Below are 23699 nucleotides of genomic sequence, written 5' to 3' on the forward strand. Positions count from 1 at the left end.
CAGGTACTACTACTACTGTATACTACTACTACAGCAGTACTACACCATCATGGAGTACAAGACACACAACGATAGCCTCAGGTACTACTACTACTACTACTACTACTGTATACTACTACTACAGCAGTATTACACCATCATGGAGTACAAGACACACAACGATAGCCTCAGGTACTACCACTACTACTGTATACTACTACTACAGCAGTACTACACCATCATGGAGTACAAGACACACAACGATAGCCTCAGGTACTACTACTACTACTACTACTACTACTACTACTACTATTACTACAGCGGTACTACACCATCATGGAGTACAAGACGCACAACGATAGCCTCAGGTACTACTACTACTACTGTATACTACTACTACAGCAGTACTACACCATCATGGAGTACAAGACACACAACGATAGCCTCAGGTACTACTACTACTACTGTATACTACTACTGTATACTACTACTACTACTGTATACTACTACTACAGCAGTACTACACCATCATGGAGTACAAGACACACAACCATAGCCTCAGGTACTACTACTACTACTACTGTATACTACTACTACAGCAGTACTACACCATCATGGAGTACAAGACACACAACGATAGCCTCAGGTACTACTACTACTACTGTATACTGTATACTACTACTACAGCAGTATTACACCATCATGGAGTACAAGACACACAACGATAGCCTCAGGTACTACTACTACTACTACTGTATACTACTACTACAGCAGTACTACACCATCATGGAGTACAAGACACACAACGATAGCCTCAGGTACTACTACTACTACTACTACTGTATACTACTACTACAGCAGTATTACACCATCATGGAGTACAAGACACACAACGATAGCCTCAGGTACTACTACTACTACTGTATACTACTACTACAGCAGTATTACACCATCATGGAGTACAAGACACACAACGATAGCCTCAGGTACTACTACTACTGTATACTACTACTACAGCAGTATTACACCATCATGGAGTACAAGACACACAACGATAGCCTCAGGTACTACTACTACTACTGTATACTACTACTACAGCAGTACTACACCATCATGGAGTACAAGACACACAACGATAGCCTCAGGTACTACTACTACTACTACTACTGTATACTACTACTACAGCAATACTACACCATCATGGAGTACAAGACACACAACCATAGCCTCAGGTACTACTACTACTACTACTGTATACTACTACTACAGCAGTACTACACCATCATGGAGTACAAGACACACAACGATAGCCTCAGGTACTACTACTACTACTGTATACTGTATACTACTACTACAGCAGTATTACACCATCATGGAGTACAAGACACACAACGATAGCCTCAGGTACTACTACTACTACTACTGTATACTACTACTACAGCAGTACTACACCATCATGGAGTACAAGACACACAACGATAGCCTCAGGTACTACTACTACTACTACTACTGTATACTACTACTACAGCAGTATTACACCATCATGGAGTACAAGACACACAACGATAGCCTCAGGTACTACTACTACTACTACTACTGTATACTACTACTACAGCAGTACTACACCATCATGGAGTACAAGACACACAACCATAGCCTCAGGTACTACTACTACTGCTACTGTATACTACTACTACAGCAGTACTACACCATCATGGAGTACAAGACACACAACGATAGCCTCAGGTACTACTACTACTACTGTATACTGTATACTACTACTACAGCAGTACTACACCATCATGGAGTACAAGACACACAACGATAGCCTCAGGTACTACTACTACTACTACTACTACTGTATACTACTGCTACAGCAGTATTACACCATCATGGAGTACAAGACACACAACGATAGCCTCAGGTACTACTACTACTACTACTGTATACTACTGCTACAGCAGTATTACACCATCATGGAGTACAAGACGCACAACGATAGCCTCAGGTACTACTACTACTACTACTACTGTATACTACTACTACAGCAGTACTACACCATCATGGAGTACAAGACACACAACGATAGCCTCAGGTACTACTACTACTACTACTACTGTATACTACTACTACAGCAGTACTACACCATCATGGAGTACAAGACACACAACGATAGCCTCAGGTACTACTACTACTACTACTACTGTATACTGTATACTACTACTACAGCAGTATTACACCATCATGGAGTACAAGACACACAACGATAGCCTCAGGTACTACTACTACTACTGTATACTACTACTACAGCAGTATTACACCATCATGGAGTACAAGACACATAACGATAGCCTCAGGTACTACTACTACTACTGTATACTACTACTACAGCAGGACTACACCATCATGGAGTACAAGACACACAACGATAGCCTCAGGTACTACTACTACTACTGTATACTGTATACTACTACTACAGCAATATTACACCATCATGGAGTACAAGACACACAACGATAGCCTCAGGTACTACTACTACTACTACTACTACTACTGTATACTACTACTACAGCAGTATTACACCATCATGGAGTACAAGACACACAACGATAGCCTCAGGTACTACTACTACTACTACTACTGTATACTACTACTACAGCAGTACTACACCATCATGGAGTACAAGACACACAACGATAGCCTCAGGTACTACTACTACTACTACTACTACTGTATACTACTACTACAGCAGTATTACACCATCATGGAGTACAAGACACACAACGATAGCCTCAGGTACTACTACTACTACTACTACTGTATACTACTACTACAGCAGTACTACACCATCATGGAGTACAAGACACACAACGATAGCCTCAGGTACTACTACTACTACTGTATACTGTATACTACTACTACAGCAGTACTACACCATCATGGAGTACAAGACACACAACGATAGCCTCAGGTACTACTACTACTACTACTGTATACTACTACTACAGCAGTATTACACCATCATGGAGTACAAGACACACAACGATAGCCTCAGGTACTACTACTACTACTACTACTACTGTATACTACTACTACAGCAGTATTACACCATCATGGAGTACAAGACACACAACGATAGCCTCAGGTACTACTACTACTACTACTGTATACTACTGCTACAGCAGTATTACACCATCATGGAGTACAAGACGCACAACGATAGCCTCAGGTACTACTACTACTACTACTACTACTGTATACTACTACTACAGCAGTATTACACCATCATGGAGTACAAGACACACAACGATAGCCTCAGGTACTACTACTACTACTGTATACTACTACTACAGCAGTACTACACCATCATGGAGTACAAGACACACAACGATAGCCTCAGGTACTACTACTACTACTACTACTGTATACTACTACTACAGCAGTACTACACCATCATGGAGTACAAGACACACAACGATAGCCTCAGGTACTACTACTACTACTACTACTACTGTATACTGTATACTACTACTACAGCAGTATTACACCATCATGGAGTACAAGACACACAACGATAGCCTCAGGTACTACTACTACTACTGTATACTACTACTACAGCAGTACTACACCATCATGGAGTACAAGACACACAACGATAGCCTCAGGTACTACTACTACTACTGTATACTGTATACTACTACTACAGCAGTATTACACCATCATGGAGTACAAGACACACAACGATAGCCTCAGGTACTACTACTACTACTACTACTGTATACTACTACTACAGCAATATTACACCATCATGGAGTACAAGACACACAACGATAGCCTCAGGTACTACTACTACTACTACTACTACTACTGTATACTACTACTACAGCAGTATTACACCATCATGGAGTACAAGACACACAACGATAGCCTCAGGTACTACTACTACTACTACTACTACTACTGTATACTACTACTACAGCAGTATTACACCATCATGGAGTACAAGACACACAACGATAGCCTCAGGTACTACTACTACTACTGTAGACTACTACTACAGCAGTACTACACCATCATGGAGTACAAGACACACAACGATAGCCTCAGGTACTACTACTACTACTACTACTGTATACTACTACTACAGCAGTATTACACCATCATGGAGTACAAGACACACAACGATAGCCTCAGGTACTACTACTACTACTACTACTGTATACTACTACTACAGCAGTATTACACCATCATGGAGTACAAGACACACAATGATAGCCTCAGGTACTACTACTACTACTGTAGACTACTACTACAGCAGTACTACACCATCATGGAGTACAAGACCCACAACGATAGCCTCAGGTACTACTACTACTACTACTACTACTACTACTGTATACTACTACTACAGCGGTACTACACCATCATGGAGTACAAGACACACAACGATAGCCTCAGGTACTACTACTACTACTGTATACTACTACTACTACAGCGGTACTACACCATCATGGAGTACAAGACACACAACGATAGCCTCAGGTACTACTACTACTACTGTATACTACTACTACAGCAGTACTACACCATCATGGAGTACAAGACACACAACGATAGCCTCAGGTACTACTACTACTACTACTGTATACTACTACTACAGCAGTATTACACCATCATGGAGTACAAGACACACAACGATAGCCTCAGGTACTACTACTACTACTACTACTGTATACTACTACTACAGCAGTACTACACCATCATGGAGTACAAGACACACAACGATAGCCTCAGGTACTACTACTACTACTACTACTACTGTATACTACTACTACAGCAGTACTGCACCATCATGGAGTACAAGACACACAACGATAGCCTCAGGTACTACTACTACTACTACTACTACTGTATACTGTATACTACTACTACAGCAGTATTACACCATCATGGAGTACAAGACACACAACGATAGCCTCAGGTACTACTACTACTACTGTATACTACTACTACAGCAGTACTACACCATCATGGAGTACAAGACACACAACGATAGCCTCAGGTACTACTACTACTACTGTATACTGTATACTACTACTACAGCAGTATTACACCATCATGGAGTACAAGACACACAACGATAGCCTCAGGTACTACTACTACTACTACTACTGTATACTACTACTACAGCAATATTACACCATCATGGAGTACAAGACACACAACGATAGCCTCAGGTACTACTACTACTACTACTACTGTATACTACTACTACAGCAGTATTACACCATCATGGAGTACAAGACACACAACGATAGCCTCAGGTACTACTGCTACTACTACTACTACTACTGTATACTACTACTACAGCAGTATTACACCATCATGGAGTACAAGACACACAACGATAGCCTCAGGTACTACTACTACTACTGTAGACTACTACTACAGCAGTACTACACCATCATGGAGTACAAGACACACAACGATAGCCTCAGGTACTACTACTACTACTACTACTGTATACTACTACTACAGCAGTATTACACCATCATGGAGTACAAGACACACAACGATAGCCTCAGGTACTACTACTACTACTACTACTGTATACTACTACTACAGCAGTATTACACCATCATGGAGTACAAGACACACAACGATAGCCTCAGGTACTACTACTACTACTGTAGACTACTACTACAGCAGTACTACACCATCATGGAGTACAAGACCCACAACGATAGCCTCAGGTACTACTACTACTACTACTACTACTACTACTGTATACTACTACTACAGCGGTACTACACCATCATGGAGTACAAGACACACAACGATAGCCTCAGGTACTACTACTACTACTGTATACTACTACTACTACAGCGGTACTACACCATCATGGAGTACAAGACACACAACGATAGCCTCAGGTACTACTACTACTACTGTATACTACTACTACAGCAGTACTACACCATCATGGAGTACAAGACACACAACGATAGCCTCAGGTACTACTACTACTACTACTACTACTGTATACTACTACTACAGCAGTACTGCACCATCATGGAGTACAAGACACACAACGATAGCCTCAGGTAATACTACTACTACTGTATACTACTACTACAGCGGTACTACACCATCATGGAGTACAAGACACACAACGATAGCCTCAGGTACTACTACTACTACTGTATACTGTATACTACTACTACAGCAGTATTACACCATCATGGAGTACAAGACACACAACGATAGCCTCAGGTACTACTACTACTACTACTACTACTGTGTACTACTACTACAGCAGTACTACACCATCATGGAGTACAAGACACACAACGATAGCCTCAGGTACTACTACTACTACTACTACTGTATACTACTACTACAGCAGTACTACACCATCATGGAGTACAAGACACACAACGATAGCCTCAGGTACTACTACTACTACTACTACTACTGTATACTACTACTACAGCAGTACTACACCATCATGGAGTACAAGACACATAACGATAGCCTCAGGTACTACTACTACTACTACTACTACTGTATACTACTACTACAGCAGTACTACACCATCACGGAGTACAAGACACACAACGATAGCCTCAGGTACTACTACTACTGTATACTACTACTGTATACTACTACTACAGCAGTATTACACCATCATGGAGTACAAGACACACAACGATAGCCTCAGGTACTACTACTACTACTACTACTGTATACTACTACTACAGCAATATTACACCATCATGGAGTACAAGACACACAACGATAGCCTCAGGTACTACTACTACTACTACTGTATACTACTACTGTATACTACTACTACAGCAGTATTACACCATCATGGAGTACAAGACACACAACGATAGCCTCAGGTACTACTACTACTACTGTATACTACTACTACAGCAGTACTACACCATCATGGAGTACAAGACACACAACGATAGCCTCAGGTACTACTACTACTACTACTACTACTGTATACTACTACTACAGCAATACTACACCATCATGGAGTACAAGACACACAACGATAGCCTCAGGTACTACTACTACTACTACTGTATACTACTACTACAGCAGTACTACACCATCATGGAGTACAAGACACACAACTATAGCCTCAGGTACTACTACTACTACTACTACTGTATACTGTATACTACTACTACTGTATACTACTACTACAGCAGTACTACACCATCATGGAGTACAAGACACACAACGATAGCCTCAGGTACTACTACTACTACTACTACTACTACTGTATACTACTACTACAGCAGTATTACACCATCATGGAGTACAAGACACACAACGATAGCCTCAGGTACTACTACTACTACTACTACTACTGTATACTACTACTACAGCGATACTACACCATCATGGAGTACAAGACACACAACGATAGCCTCAGGTACTACTACTACTACTGTATACTACTACTACAGCAGTACTACACCATCATGGAGTACAAGACACACAACGATAGCCTCAGGTACTACTACTACTGTATACTACTACTACAGCGGTACTACACCATCATGGAGTACAAGACACACAACGATAGCCTCAGGTACTACTACTACTGTATACTACTACAGCGGTACTACACCATCATGGAGTACAAGACACACAACGATAGCCTCAGGTACTACTACTACTGTATACTACTACTACAGCGGTACTACACCATCATGGAGTACAAGACACACAACGATAGCCTCAGGTACTACTACTACTGTATACTACTACTACAGCGGTACTACACCATCATGGAGTACAAGACACACAACGATAGCCTCAGGTACTACTACTACTACTACTACTACTGTATACTGTATACTACTACTACTGTATACTACTACTACAGCAGTACTACACCATCATGGAGTACAAGACACACAACGATAGCCTCAGGTACTACTACTACTACTACTACTACTACTACTACTACAGCAGTACTACACCATCATGGAGTACAAGACGCACAACGATAGCCTCAGGTACTACTACTACTACTGTATACTACTACTACAGCAGTACTACACCATCATGGAGTACAAGACACACAACGATAGCCTCAGGTACTACTACTACTACTACTGTATACTACTACTACAGCAGTACTACACCATCATGGAGTACAAGACACACAACGATAGCCTCAGGTACTACTACTACTACTGTATACTGTATACTACTACTACAGCAGTATTACACCATCATGGAGTACAAGACACACAACGATAGCCTCAGGTACTACTACTACTACTACTGTATACTACTACTACAGCAGTACTACACCATCATGGAGTACAAGACACACAACGATAGCCTCAGGTACTACTACTACTACTACTACTGTATACTACTACTACAGCAGTATTTCACCATCATGGAGTACAAGACACACAACGATAGCCTCAGGTACTACTACTATTACTACTGTATACTACTACTACAGCAGTATTACACCATCATGGAGTACAAGACACACAACGATAGCCTCAGGTACTACTACTACTACTGTATACTACTACAGCAGTATTACACCATCATGGAGTACAAGACACACAACGATAGCCTCAGGTACTACTACTACTACTACTGTATACTACTACTACAGCAGTATTACACCATCATGGAGTACAAGACACACAACGATAGCCTCAGGTACTACTACTACTACTACTACTACTGTATACTGTATACTACTACTACAGCAGTACTACACCATCATGGAGTACAAGACACACAACGATAGCCTCAGGTACTACTACTACTACTACTACTACTACTGTATACTACTACTACAGCGATACTACACCATCATGGAGTACAAGACACACAACGATAGCCTCAGGTACTACTACTACTACTACTACTGTATACTACTACTACAGCGGTACTACACCATCATGGAGTACAAGACACACAACGATAGCCTCAGGTACTACTACTACTACTGTATACTACTACTACAGCAGTATTACACCATCATGGAGTACAAGACACACAACGATAGCCTCAGGTACTACTACTACTACTACTACTGTATACTACTACTACAGCGGTACTACACCATCATGGAGTACAAGACACACAACGATAGCCTCAGGTACTACTACTACTACTACTGTATACTACTACTACAGCAGTACTACACCATCATGGAGTACAAGACACACAACGATAGCCTCAGGTACTACTACTACTACTGTATACTACTACTACAGCAGTACTACACCATCATGGAGTACAAGACACACAACGATAGCCTCAGGTACTACTACTACTACTACTACTGTATACTACTACTACAGCAGTATTACACCATCATGGAGTACAAGACACACAACGATAGCCTCAGGTACTACCACTACTACTGTATACTACTACTACAGCAGTTCTACACCATCATGGAGTACAAGACACACAACGATAGCCTCAGGTACTACTACTACTACTGTATACTACTACTGTATACTACTACTACTACTGTATACTACTACTACAGCAGTACTACACCATCATGGAGTACAAGACACACAACCATAGCCTCAGGTACTACTACTACTACTACTGTATACTACTACTACAGCAGTACTACACCATCATGGAGTACAAGACACACAACGATAGCCTCAGGTACTACTACTACTACTGTATACTGTATACTACTACTACAGCAGTATTACACCATCATGGAGTACAAGACACACAACGATAGCCTCAGGTACTACTACTACTACTACTGTATACTACTACTACAGCAGTACTACACCATCATGGAGTACAAGACACACAACGATAGCCTCAGGTACTACTACTACTACTACTGTATACTACTACTACAGCAGTATTACACCATCATGGAGTACAAGACACACAACGATAGCCTCAGGTACTACTACTACTACTACTGTATACTACTACTACAGCAGTATTACACCATCATGGAGTACAAGACACACAACGATAGCCTCAGGTACTACTACTACTACTGTATACTACTACTACAGCAGTACTACACCATCATGGAGTACAAGACACACAACGATAGCCTCATGTACTACTACTACTACTACTACTACTGTATACTACTACTACAGCAGTATTACACCATCATGGAGTACAAGACACACAACGATAGCCTCAGGTACTACTACTACTACTACTACTGTATACTACTACTACAGCAGTACTACACCATCATGGAGTACAAGACACATAACGATAGCCTCAGGTACTACTACTACTACTACTGTATACTACTACTACTACAGCAGTACTACACCATCATGGAGTACAAGACACACAACGATAGCCTCAGGTACTACTACTACTACTGTATACTACTACTACAGCAGTATTACACCATCATGGAGTACAAGACACACAACGATAGCCTCAGGTACTACTACTACTACTACTACTGTATACTACTACTACAGCAGTACTACACCATCATGGAGTACAAGACACACAACGATAGCCTCAGGTACTACTACTACTACTACTACTGTATACTACTACTACAGCAGTATTACACCATCATGGAGTACAAGACACACAACGATAGCCTCAGGTACTACTACTACTACTACTACTACTGTATACTACTACTACAGCAGTACTACACCATCATGGAGTACAAGACACACAACGATAGCCTCAGGTACTACTACTACTACTACTACTGTATACTACTACTACAGCAGTACTACACCATCATGGAGTACAAGACACACAACGATAGCCTCAGGTACTACTACTACTACTACTACTACTGTATACTACTACTACAGCAGTACTACACCATCATGGAGTACAAGACACATAACGATAGCCTCAGGTACTACTACTACTACTACTACTACTGTATACTACTACTACAGCAGTACTACACCATCACGGAGTACAAGACACACAACGATAGCCTCAGGTACTACTACTACTGTATACTACTACTGTATACTACTACTACAGCAGTATTACACCATCATGGAGTACAAGACACACAACGATAGCCTCAGGTACTACTACTACTACTACTACTGTATACTACTACTACAGCAGTATTACACCATCATGGAGTACAAGACACACAACGATAGCCTCAGGTACTACTACTACTACTACTGTATACTACTACTGTATACTACTACTACAGCAGTATTACACCATCATGGAGTACAAGACACACAACGATAGCCTCAGGTACTACTACTACTACTGTATACTACTACTACAGCAGTACTACACCATCATGGAGTACAAGACACACAACGATAGCCTCAGGTACTACTACTACTACTACTACTACTACTGTATACTACTACTACAGCAATACTACACCATCATGGAGTACAAGACACACAACGATAGCCTCAGGTACTACTACTACTACTACTGTATACTACTACTACAGCAGTACTACACCATCATGGAGTACAAGACACACAACGATAGCCTCAGGTACTACTACTACTACTACTACTACTATTGTATACTACTACTACAGCAGTATTACACCATCATGGAGTACAAGACACACAACGATAGCCTCAGGTACTACTACTACTACTACTACTACTGTATACTACTACTACAGCGATACTACACCATCATGGAGTACAAGACACACAACGATAGCCTCAGGTACTACTACTACTACTGTATACTACTACTACAGCAGTACTACACCATCATGGAGTACAAGACACACAACGATAGCCTCAGGTACTACTACTACTGTATACTACTACTACAGCGGTACTACACCATCATGGAGTACAAGACACACAACGATAGCCTCAGGTACTACTACTACTGTATACTACTACTACAGCGGTACTACACCATCATGGAGTACAAGACACACAACGATAGCCTCAGGTACTACTACTACTGTATACTACTACTACAGCGGTACTACACCATCATGGAGTACAAGACACACAACGATAGCCTCAGGTACTACTACTACTGTATACTACTACTACAGCGGTACTACACCATCATGGAGTACAAGACACACAACGATAGCCTCAGGTACTACTACTACTACTACTACTGTATACTGTATACTACTACTACTGTATACTACTACTACAGCAGTACTACACCATCATGGAGTACAAGACACACAACGATAGCCTCAGGTACTACTACTACTACTACTACTACTACTACTACTACAGCGGTACTACACCATCATGGAGTACAAGACGCACAACGATAGCCTCAGGTACTACTACTACTACTGTATACTACTACTACAGCAGTACTACACCATCATGGAGTACAAGACACACAACGATAGCCTCAGGTACTACTACTACTACTACTGTATACTACTACTACAGCAGTACTACACCATCATGGAGTACAAGACACACAACGATAGCCTCAGGTACTACTACTACTACTGTATACTGTATACTACTACTACAGCAGTATTACACCATCATGGAGTACAAGACACACAACGATAGCCTCAGGTACTACTACTACTACTACTGTATACTACTACTACAGCAGTACTACACCATCATGGAGTACAAGACACACAACGATAGCCTCAGGTACTACTACTACTACTACTACTGTATACTACTACTACAGCAGTATTTCACCATCATGGAGTACAAGACACACAACGATAGCCTCAGGTACTACTACTATTACTACTGTATACTACTACTACAGCAGTATTACACCATCATGGAGTACAAGACACACAACGATAGCCTCAGGTACTACTACTACTACTGTATACTACTACTACAGCAGTATTACACCATCATGGAGTACAAGACACACAACGATAGCCTCAGGTACTACTACTACTACTACTGTATACTACTACTACAGCAGTATTACACCATCATGGAGTACAAGACACACAACGATAGCCTCAGGTACTACTACTACTACTACTACTGTATACTGTATACTACTACTACAGCAGTACTACACCATCATGGAGTACAAGACACACAACGATAGCCTCAGGTACTACTACTACTACTACTACTACTACTACTGTATACTACTACTACAGCAGTATTACACCATCATGGAGTACAAGACACACAACGATAGCCTCAGGTACTACTACTACTACTACTACTACTACTGTATACTACTACTACAGCGATACTACACCATCATGGAGTACAAGACACACAACGATAGCCTCAGGTACTACTACTACTACTACTACTGTATACTACTACTACAGCGGTACTACACCATCATGGAGTACAAGACACACAACGATAGCCTCAGGTACTACTACTACTACTACTGCATACTACTACTACAGCAGTACTACACCATCATGGAGTACAAGACACACAACGATAGCCTCAGGTACTACTACTACTACTGTATACTACTACTACAGCAGTACTACACCATCATGGAGTACAAGACACACAACGATAGCCTCAGGTACTACTACTACTACTACTACTGTATACTACTACTACAGCAGTATTACACCATCATGGAGTACAAGACACACAACGATAGCCTCAGGTACTACCACTACTACTGTATACTACTACTACAGCAGTACTACACCATCATGGAGTACAAGACACACAACGATAGCCTCAGGTACTACTACTACTACTGTATACTACTACTGTATACTACTACTACTACTGTATACTACTACTACAGCAGTACTACACCATCATGGAGTACAAGACACACAACCATAGCCTCAGGTACTACTACTACTACTACTGTATACTACTACTACAGCAGTACTACACCATCATGGAGTACAAGACACACAACGATAGCCTCAGGTACTACTACTACTACTGTATACTGTATACTACTACTACAGCAGTATTACACCATCATGGAGTACAAGACACACAACGATAGCCTCAGGTACTACTACTACTACTACTGTATACTACTACTACAGCAGTACTACACCATCATGGAGTACAAGACACACAACGATAGCCTCAGGTACTACTACTACTACTACTACTGTATACTACTACTACAGCAGTATTACACCATCATGGAGTACAAGACACACAACGATAGCCTCAGGTACTACTACTACTACTGTATACTACTACTACAGCAGTATTACACCATCATGGAGTACAAGACACACAACGATAGCCTCAGGTACTACTACTACTGTATACTACTACTACAGCAGTATTACACCATCATGGAGTACAAGACACACAACGATAGCCTCAGGTACTACTACTACTACTGTATACTACTACTACAGCAGTATTACACCATCATGGAGTACAAGACACACAACGATAGCCTCAGGTACTACTACTACTACTACTACTGTATACTACTACTACAGCAATACTACACCATCATGGAGTACAAGACACACAACCATAGCCTCAGGTACTACTACTACTACTACTGTATACTACTACTACAGCAGTACTACACCATCATGGAGTACAAGACACACAACGATAGCCTCAGGTACTACTACTACTACTGTATACTGTATACTACTACTACAGCAGTATTACACCATCATGGAGTACAAGACACACAACGATAGCCTCAGGTACTACTACTACTACTACTGTATACTACTACTACAGCAGTATTACACCATCATGGAGTACAAGACACACAACGATAGCCTCAGGTACTACTACTACTACTGTATACTACTACTACAGCAGTACTACACCATCATGGAGTACAAGACACACAACGATAGCCTCAGGTACTACTACTACTACTACTACTACTGTATACTACTACTATAGCAGTATTACACCATCATGGAGTACAAGACACACAACGATAGCCTCAGGTACTACTACTACTACTACTACTGTATACTACTACTACAGCAGTACTACACCATCATGGAGTACAAGACACATAACGATAGCCTCAGGTACTACTACTACTACTACTGTATACTACTACTACTACAGCAGTACTACACCATCATGGAGTACAAGACACACAACGATAGCCTCAGGTACTACTACTACTACTGTATACCACTACTACAGCAGTATTACACCATCATGGAGTACAAGACACACAACGATAGCCTCAGGTACTACTACTACTACTACTACTGTATACTACTACTACAGCAGTACTACACCATCATGGAGTACAAGACACACAACGATAGCCTCAGGTACTACTACTACTACTACTACTACTGTATACTACTACTACAGCAGTATTACACCATCATGGAGTACAAGACACACAACGATAGCCTCAGGTACTACTACTACTACTACTGTATACTACTACTACAGCAGTATTACACCATCATGGAGTACAAGACACACAACGATAGCCTCAGGTACTACTACTACTACTGTATACTACTACTACAGCAGTACTACACCATCATGGAGTACAAGACACACAACGATAGCCTCAGGTACTACTACTACTACTACTACTACTGTATACTACTACTACAGCAGTATTACACCATCATGGAGTACAAGACACACAACGATAGCCTCAGGTACTACTACTACTACTACTACTGTATACTACTACTACAGCAGTACTACACCATCATGGAGTACAAGACACATAACGATAGCCTCAGGTACTACTACTACTACTACTGTATACTACTACTACTACAGCAGTACTACACCATCATGGAGTACAAGACACACAACGATAGCCTCAGGTACTACTACTACTACTGTATACTACTACTACAGCAGTATTACACCATCATGGAGTACAAGACACACAACGATAGCCTCAGGTACTACTACTACTACTACTACTACTGTATACTACTACTACAGCAGTACTACACCATCATGGAGTACAAGACACACAACGATAGCCTCAGGTACTACTACTACTACTACTACTGTATACTACTACTACAGCAGTATTACACCATCATGGAGTACAAGACACACAACGATAGCCTCAGGTACTACTACTACTACTACTACTACTGTATACTACTACTACAGCAGTACTACACCATCATGGAGTACAAGACACACAACGATAGCCTCAGGTACTACTACTACTACTACTACTGTATACTACTACTACAGCAGTACTACACCATCATGGAGTACAAGACACACAACGATAGCCTCAGGTACTACTACTACTACTACTACTACTGTATACTACTACTACAGCAGTACTACACCATCATGGAGTACAAGACACACAACGATAGCCTCAGGTACTACTACTACTACTACTACTACTGTATACTACTACTACAGCAGTACTACACCATCACGGAGTACAAGACACACAACGATAGCCTCAGGTACTACTACTACTGTATACTACTACTGTATACTACTACTACAGCAGTATTACACCATCATGGAGTACAAGACACACAACGATAGCCTCAGGTACTACTACTACTACTACTACTGTATACTACTACTACAGCAGTATTACACCATCATGGAGTACAAGACACACAACGATAGCCTCAGGTACTACTACTACTACTACTGTATACTACTACTGTATACTACTACTACAGCAGTATTACACCATCATGGAGTACAAGACACACAACGATAGCCTCAGGTACTACTACTACTACTGTATACTACTACTACAGCAGTACTACACCATCATGGAGTACAAGACACACAACGATAGCCTCAGGTACTACTACTACTACTACTACTACTGTATACTACTACTACAGCAATACTACACCATCATGGAGTACAAGACACACAACGATAGCCTCAGGTACTACTACTACTACTACTGTATACTACTACTACAGCAGTACTACACCATCATGGAGTACAAGACACACAACTATAGCCTCAGGTACTACTACTACTACTACTACTGTATACTGTATACTACTACTACTGTATACTACTACTACAGCAGTACTACACCATCATGGAGTACAAGACACACAACGATAGCCTCAGGTACTACTACTACTACTACTACTACTATTGTATACTACTACTACAGCAGTATTACACCATCATGGAGTACAAGACACACAACGATAGCCTCAGGTACTACTACTACTACTACTACTACTGTATACTACTACTACAGCGATACTACACCATCATGGAGTACAAGACACAAAACGATAGCCTCAGGTACTACTACTACTACTGTATACTACTACTACAGCAGTACTACACCATCATGGAGTACAAGACACACAACGATAGCCTCAGGTACTACTACTACTGTATACTACTACTACAGCGGTACTACACCATCATGGAGTACAAGACACACAACGATAGCCTCAGGTACTACTACTACTGTATACTACTACTACAGCGGTACTACACCATCATGGAGTACAAGACACACAACGATAGCCTCAGGTACTACTACTACTGTATACTACTACTACAGCGGTACTACACCATCATGGAGTACAAGACACACAACGATAGCCTCAGGTACTACTACTACTACTACTACTACTGTATACTGTATACTACTACTACTGTATACTACTACTACAGCAGTACTACACCATCATGGAGTACAAGACACACAACGATAGCCTCAGGTACTACTACTACTACTACTACTACTACTACTACTACTACAGCGGTACTACACCATCATGGAGTACAAGACGCACAACGATAGCCTCAGGTACTACTACTACTACTGTATACTACTACTACAGCAGTACTACACCATCATGGAGTACAAGACACACAACGATAGCCTCAGGTACTACTACTACTACTACTGTATACTACTACTACAGCAGTACTACACCATCATGGAGTACAAGACACACAACGATAGCCTCAGGTACTACTACTACTACTGTATACTGTATACTACTACTACAGCAGTATTACACCATCATGGAGTACAAGACACACAACGATAGCCTCAGGTACTACTACTACTACTACTGTATACTACTACTACAGCAGTACTACACCATCATGGAGTACAAGACACACAACGATAGCCTCAGGTACTACTACTACTACTACTACTGTATACTACTACTACAGCAGTATTTCACCATCATGGAGTACAAGACACACAACGATAGCCTCAGGTACTACTACTATTACTACTGTATACTACTACTACAGCAGTATTACACCATCATGGAGTACAAGACACACAACGATAGCCTCAGGTACTACTACTACTACTGTATACTACTACTACAGCAGTATTACACCATCATGGAGTACAAGACACACAACGATAGCCTCAGGTACTACTACTACTACTACTGTATACTACTACTACAGCAGTATTACACCATCATGGAGTACAAGACACACAACGATAGCCTCAGGTACTACTACTACTACTACTACTACTGTATACTGTATACTACTACTACAGCAGTACTACACCATCATGGAGTACAAGACACACAACGATAGCCTCAGGTACTACTACTACTACTACTACTACTACTGTATACTACTACTACAGCAGTATTACACCATCATGGAGTACAAGACACACAACGATAGCCTCAGGTACTACTACTACTACTACTACTACTACTGTATACTACTACTACAGCGATACTACACCATCATGGAGTACAAGACACACAACGATAGCCTCAGGTACTACTACTACTACTACTACTGTATACTACTACTACAGCGGTACTACACCATCATGGAGTACAAGACACACAACGATAGCCTCAGGTACTACTACTACTACTACTGTATACTACTACTACAGCAGTACTACACCATCATGGAGTACAAGACACACAACGATAGCCTCAGGTACTACTACTACTACTGTATACTACTACTACAGCAGTACTACACCATCATGGAGTACAAGACACACAACGATAGCCTCAGGTACTACTACTACTACTACTACTGTATACTACTACTACAGCAGTATTACACCATCATGGAGTACAAGACACACAACGATAGCCTCAGGTACTACCACTACTACTGTATACTACTACTACAGCAGTACTACACCATCATGGAGTACAAGACACACAACGATAGCCTCAGGTACTACTACTACTACTACTACTACTACTACTACTACTACTACTACAGCGGTACTACACCATCATGGAGTACAAGACGCACAACGATAGCCTCAGGTACTACTACTACTACTGTATACTACTACTACAGCAGTACTACACCATCATGGAGTACAAGACACACAACGATAGCCTCAGGTACTACTACTACTACTGTATACTACTACTGTATACTACTACTACTACTGTATACTACTACTACAGCAGTACTACACCATCATGGAGTACAAGACACACAACCATAGCCTCAGGTACTACTACTACTACTACTGTATACTACTACTACAGCAGTACTACACCATCATGGAGTACAAGACACACAACGATAGCCTCAGGTACTACTACTACTACTGTATACTGTATACTACTACTACAGCAGTATTACACCATCATGGAGTACAAGACACACAACGATAGCCTCAGGTACTACTACTACTACTACTGTATACTACTACTACAGCAGTACTACACCATCATGGAGTACAAGACACACAACGATAGCCTCAGGTACTACTACTACTACTACTACTGTATACTACTACTACAGCAGTACTACACCATCATGGAGTACAAGACACACAACGATAGCCTCAGGTACTACTACTACTACTGTATACTACTACTACAGCAGTATTACACCATCATGGAGTACAAGACACACAACGATAGCCTCAGGTACTACTACTACTGTATACTACTACTACAGCAGTATTACACCATCATGGAGTACAAGACACACAACGATAGCCTCAGGTACTACTACTACTACTGTATACTACTACTACAGCAGTATTACACCATCATGGAGTACAAGACACACAACGATAGCCTCAGGTACTACTACTACTACTACTACTGTATACTACTACTACAGCAATACTACACCATCATGGAGTACAAGACACACAACGATAGCCTCAGGTACTACTACTACTACTACTGTATACTACTACTACAGCAGTACTACACCATCATGGAGTACAAGACACACAACGATAGCCTCAGGTACTACTACTACTACTGTATACTGTATACTACTACTACAGCAGTATTACACCATCATGGAGTACAAGACACACAACGATAGCCTCAGGTACTACTACTACTACTACTGTATACTACTACTACAGCAGTACTACACCATCATGGAGTACAAGACACACAACGATAGCCTCAGGTACTACTACTACTACTACTACTGTATACTACTACTACAGCAGTATTACACCATCATGGAGTACAAGACACACAACGATAGCCTCAGGTACTACTACTACTACTACTACTGTATACTACTACTACAGCAGTACTACACCATCATGGAGTACAAGACACACAACCATAGCCTCAGGTACTACTACTACTACTACTGTATACTACTACTACAGCAGTACTACACCATCATGGAGTACAAGACACACAACGATAGCCTCAGGTACTACTACTACTACTGTATACTGTATACTACTACTACAGCAGTACTACACCATCATGGAGTACAAGACACACAACGATAGCCTCAGGTACTACTACTACTACTACTGTATACTACTACTACAGCAGTATTACACCATCATGGAGTACAAGACACACAACGATAGCCTCAGGTACTACTACTACTACTACTACTACTGTATACTACTGCTACAGCAGTATTACACCATCATGGAGTACAAGACACACAACGATAGCCTCAGGTACTACTACTACTACTACTGTATACTACTGCTACAGCAGTATTACACCATCATGGAGTACAAGACGCACAACGATAGCCTCAGGTACTACTACTACTACTACTACTGTATACTACTACTACAGCAGTACTACACCATCATGGAGTACAAGACACACAACGATAGCCTCAGGTACTACTACTACTACTACTACTGTATACTACTACTACAGCAGTACTACACCATCATGGAGTACAAGACACACAACGATAGCCTCAGGTACTACTACTACTACTACTACTGTATACTGTATACTACTACTACAGCAGTATTACACCATCATGGAGTACAAGACACACAACGATAGCCTCAGGTACTACTACTACTACTGTATACTACTACTACAGCAGTATTACACCATCATGGAGTACAAGACACATAACGATAGCCTCAGGTACTACTACTACTACTGTATACTACTACTACAGCAGTACTACACCATCATGGAGTACAAGACACACAACGATAGCCTCAGGTACTACTACTACTACTGTATACTGTATACTACTACTACAGCAATATTACACCATCATGGAGTACAAGACACACAACGATAGCCTCAGGTACTACTACTACTACTACTACTACTACTGTATACTACTACTACAGCAGTATTACACCATCATGGAGTACAAGACACACAACGATAGCCTCAGGTACTACTACTACTACTACTACTGTATACTACTACTACAGCAGTACTACACCATCATGGAGTACAAGACACACAACGATAGCCTCAGGTACTACTACTACTACTACTACTACTACTGTATACTACTACTACAGCAGTATTACACCATCATGGAGTACAAGACACACAACGATAGCCTCAGGTACTACTACTACTACTACTACTACTGTATACTGTATACTACTACTACAGCAGTACTACACCATCATGGAGTACAAGACACACAACGATAGCCTCAGGTACTACTACTACTACTGTATACTGTATACTACTACTACAGCAGTACTACACCATCATGGAGTACAAGACACACAACGATAGCCTCAGGTACTACTACTACTACTACTGTATACTACTACTACAGCAGTATTACACCATCATGGAGTACAAGACACACAACGATAGCCTCAGGTACTACTACTACTACTACTACTACTGTATACTACTACTACAGCAGTATTACACCATCATGGATTACAAGACACACAACGATAGCCTCAGGTACTACTACTACTACTACTGTATACTACTGCTACAGCAGTATTACACCATCATGGAGTACAAGACGCACAACGATAGCCTCAGGTACTACTACTACTACTACTACTACTGTATACTACTACTACAGCAGTATTACACCATCATGGAGTACAAGACACACAACGATAGCCTCAGGTACTACTACTACTACTGTATACTACTACTACAGCAGTACTACACCATCATGGAGTACAAGACACACAACGATAGCCTCAGGTACTACTACTACTACTACTACTGTATACTACTACTACAGCAGTACTACACCATCATGGAGTACAAGACACACAACGATAGCCTCAGGTACTACTACTACTACTACTACTACTGTATACTGTATACTACTACTACAGCAGTATTACACCATCATGGAGTACAAGACACACAACGATAGCCTCAGGTACTACTACTACTACTGTATACTACTACTACAGCAGTACTACACCATCATGGAGTACAAGACACACAACGATAGCCTCAGGTACTACTACTACTACTGTATACTGTATACTACTACTACAGCAGTATTACACCATCATGGAGTACAAGACACACAACGATAGCCTCAGGTACTACTACTACTACTACTACTGTATACTACTACTACAGCAATATTACACCATCATGGAGTACAAGACACACAACGATAGCCTCAGGTACTACTACTACTACTACTACTACTACTGTATACTACTACTACAGCAGTATTACACCATCATGGAGTACAAGACACACAACGATAGCCTCAGGTACTACTACTACTACTACTACTACTACTGTATACTACTACTACAGCAGTATTACACCATCATGGAGTACAAGACACACAACGATAGCCTCAGGTACTACTACTACTACTGTAGACTACTACTACAGCAGTACTACACCATCATGGAGTACAAGACACACAACGATAGCCTCAGGTACTACTACTACTACTACTACTGTATACTACTACTACAGCAGTACTACACCATCATGGAGTACAAGACACACAACGATAGCCTCAGGTACTACTACTACTACTACTACTGTATACTACTACTACAGCAGTATTACACCATCATGGAGTACAAGACACACAACGATAGCCTCAGGTACTACTACTACTACTGTAGACTACTACTACAGCAGTACTACACCATCATGGAGTACAAGACCCACAACGATAGCCTCAGGTACTACTACTACTACTACTACTACTACTACTGTATACTACTACTACAGCGGTACTACACCATCATGGAGTACAAGACACACAACGATAGCCTCAGGTACTACTACTACTACTGTATACTACTACTACTACAGCGGTACTACACCATCATGGAGTACAAGACACACAACGATAGCCTCAGGTACTACTACTACTACTGTATACTACTACTACAGCAGTACTACACCATCATGGAGTACAAGACACACAACGATAGCCTCAGGTACTACTACTACTACTACTGTATACTACTACTACAGCAGTATTACACCATCATGGAGTACAAGACACACAACGATAGCCTCAGGTACTACTACTACTACTACTACTGTATACTACTACTACAGCAGTACTACACCATCATGGAGTACAAGACACACAACGATAGCCTCAGGTACTACTACTACTACTACTACTACTGTATACTAC

At 41.0% G+C, this 23699-nt stretch overlaps 1 protein-coding gene across 1 annotated transcript in view; it reads left to right on the forward strand.

Annotated features, from left to right (window-relative positions):
* Positions 1-23699, forward strand: part of eif4e2rs1 (eukaryotic translation initiation factor 4E family member 2 related sequence 1) — an 86419-nt gene that overhangs the window by 61567 nt on the left and 1153 nt on the right. The gene's annotated exons all lie outside the window — the stretch shown is intronic.

The sequence above is a fragment of the Thunnus maccoyii genome, chromosome 22 (assembly GCF_910596095.1).
Source record: "Thunnus maccoyii chromosome 22, fThuMac1.1, whole genome shotgun sequence".
Lineage (NCBI taxonomy): Eukaryota > Metazoa > Chordata > Actinopteri > Scombriformes > Scombridae > Thunnus > Thunnus maccoyii.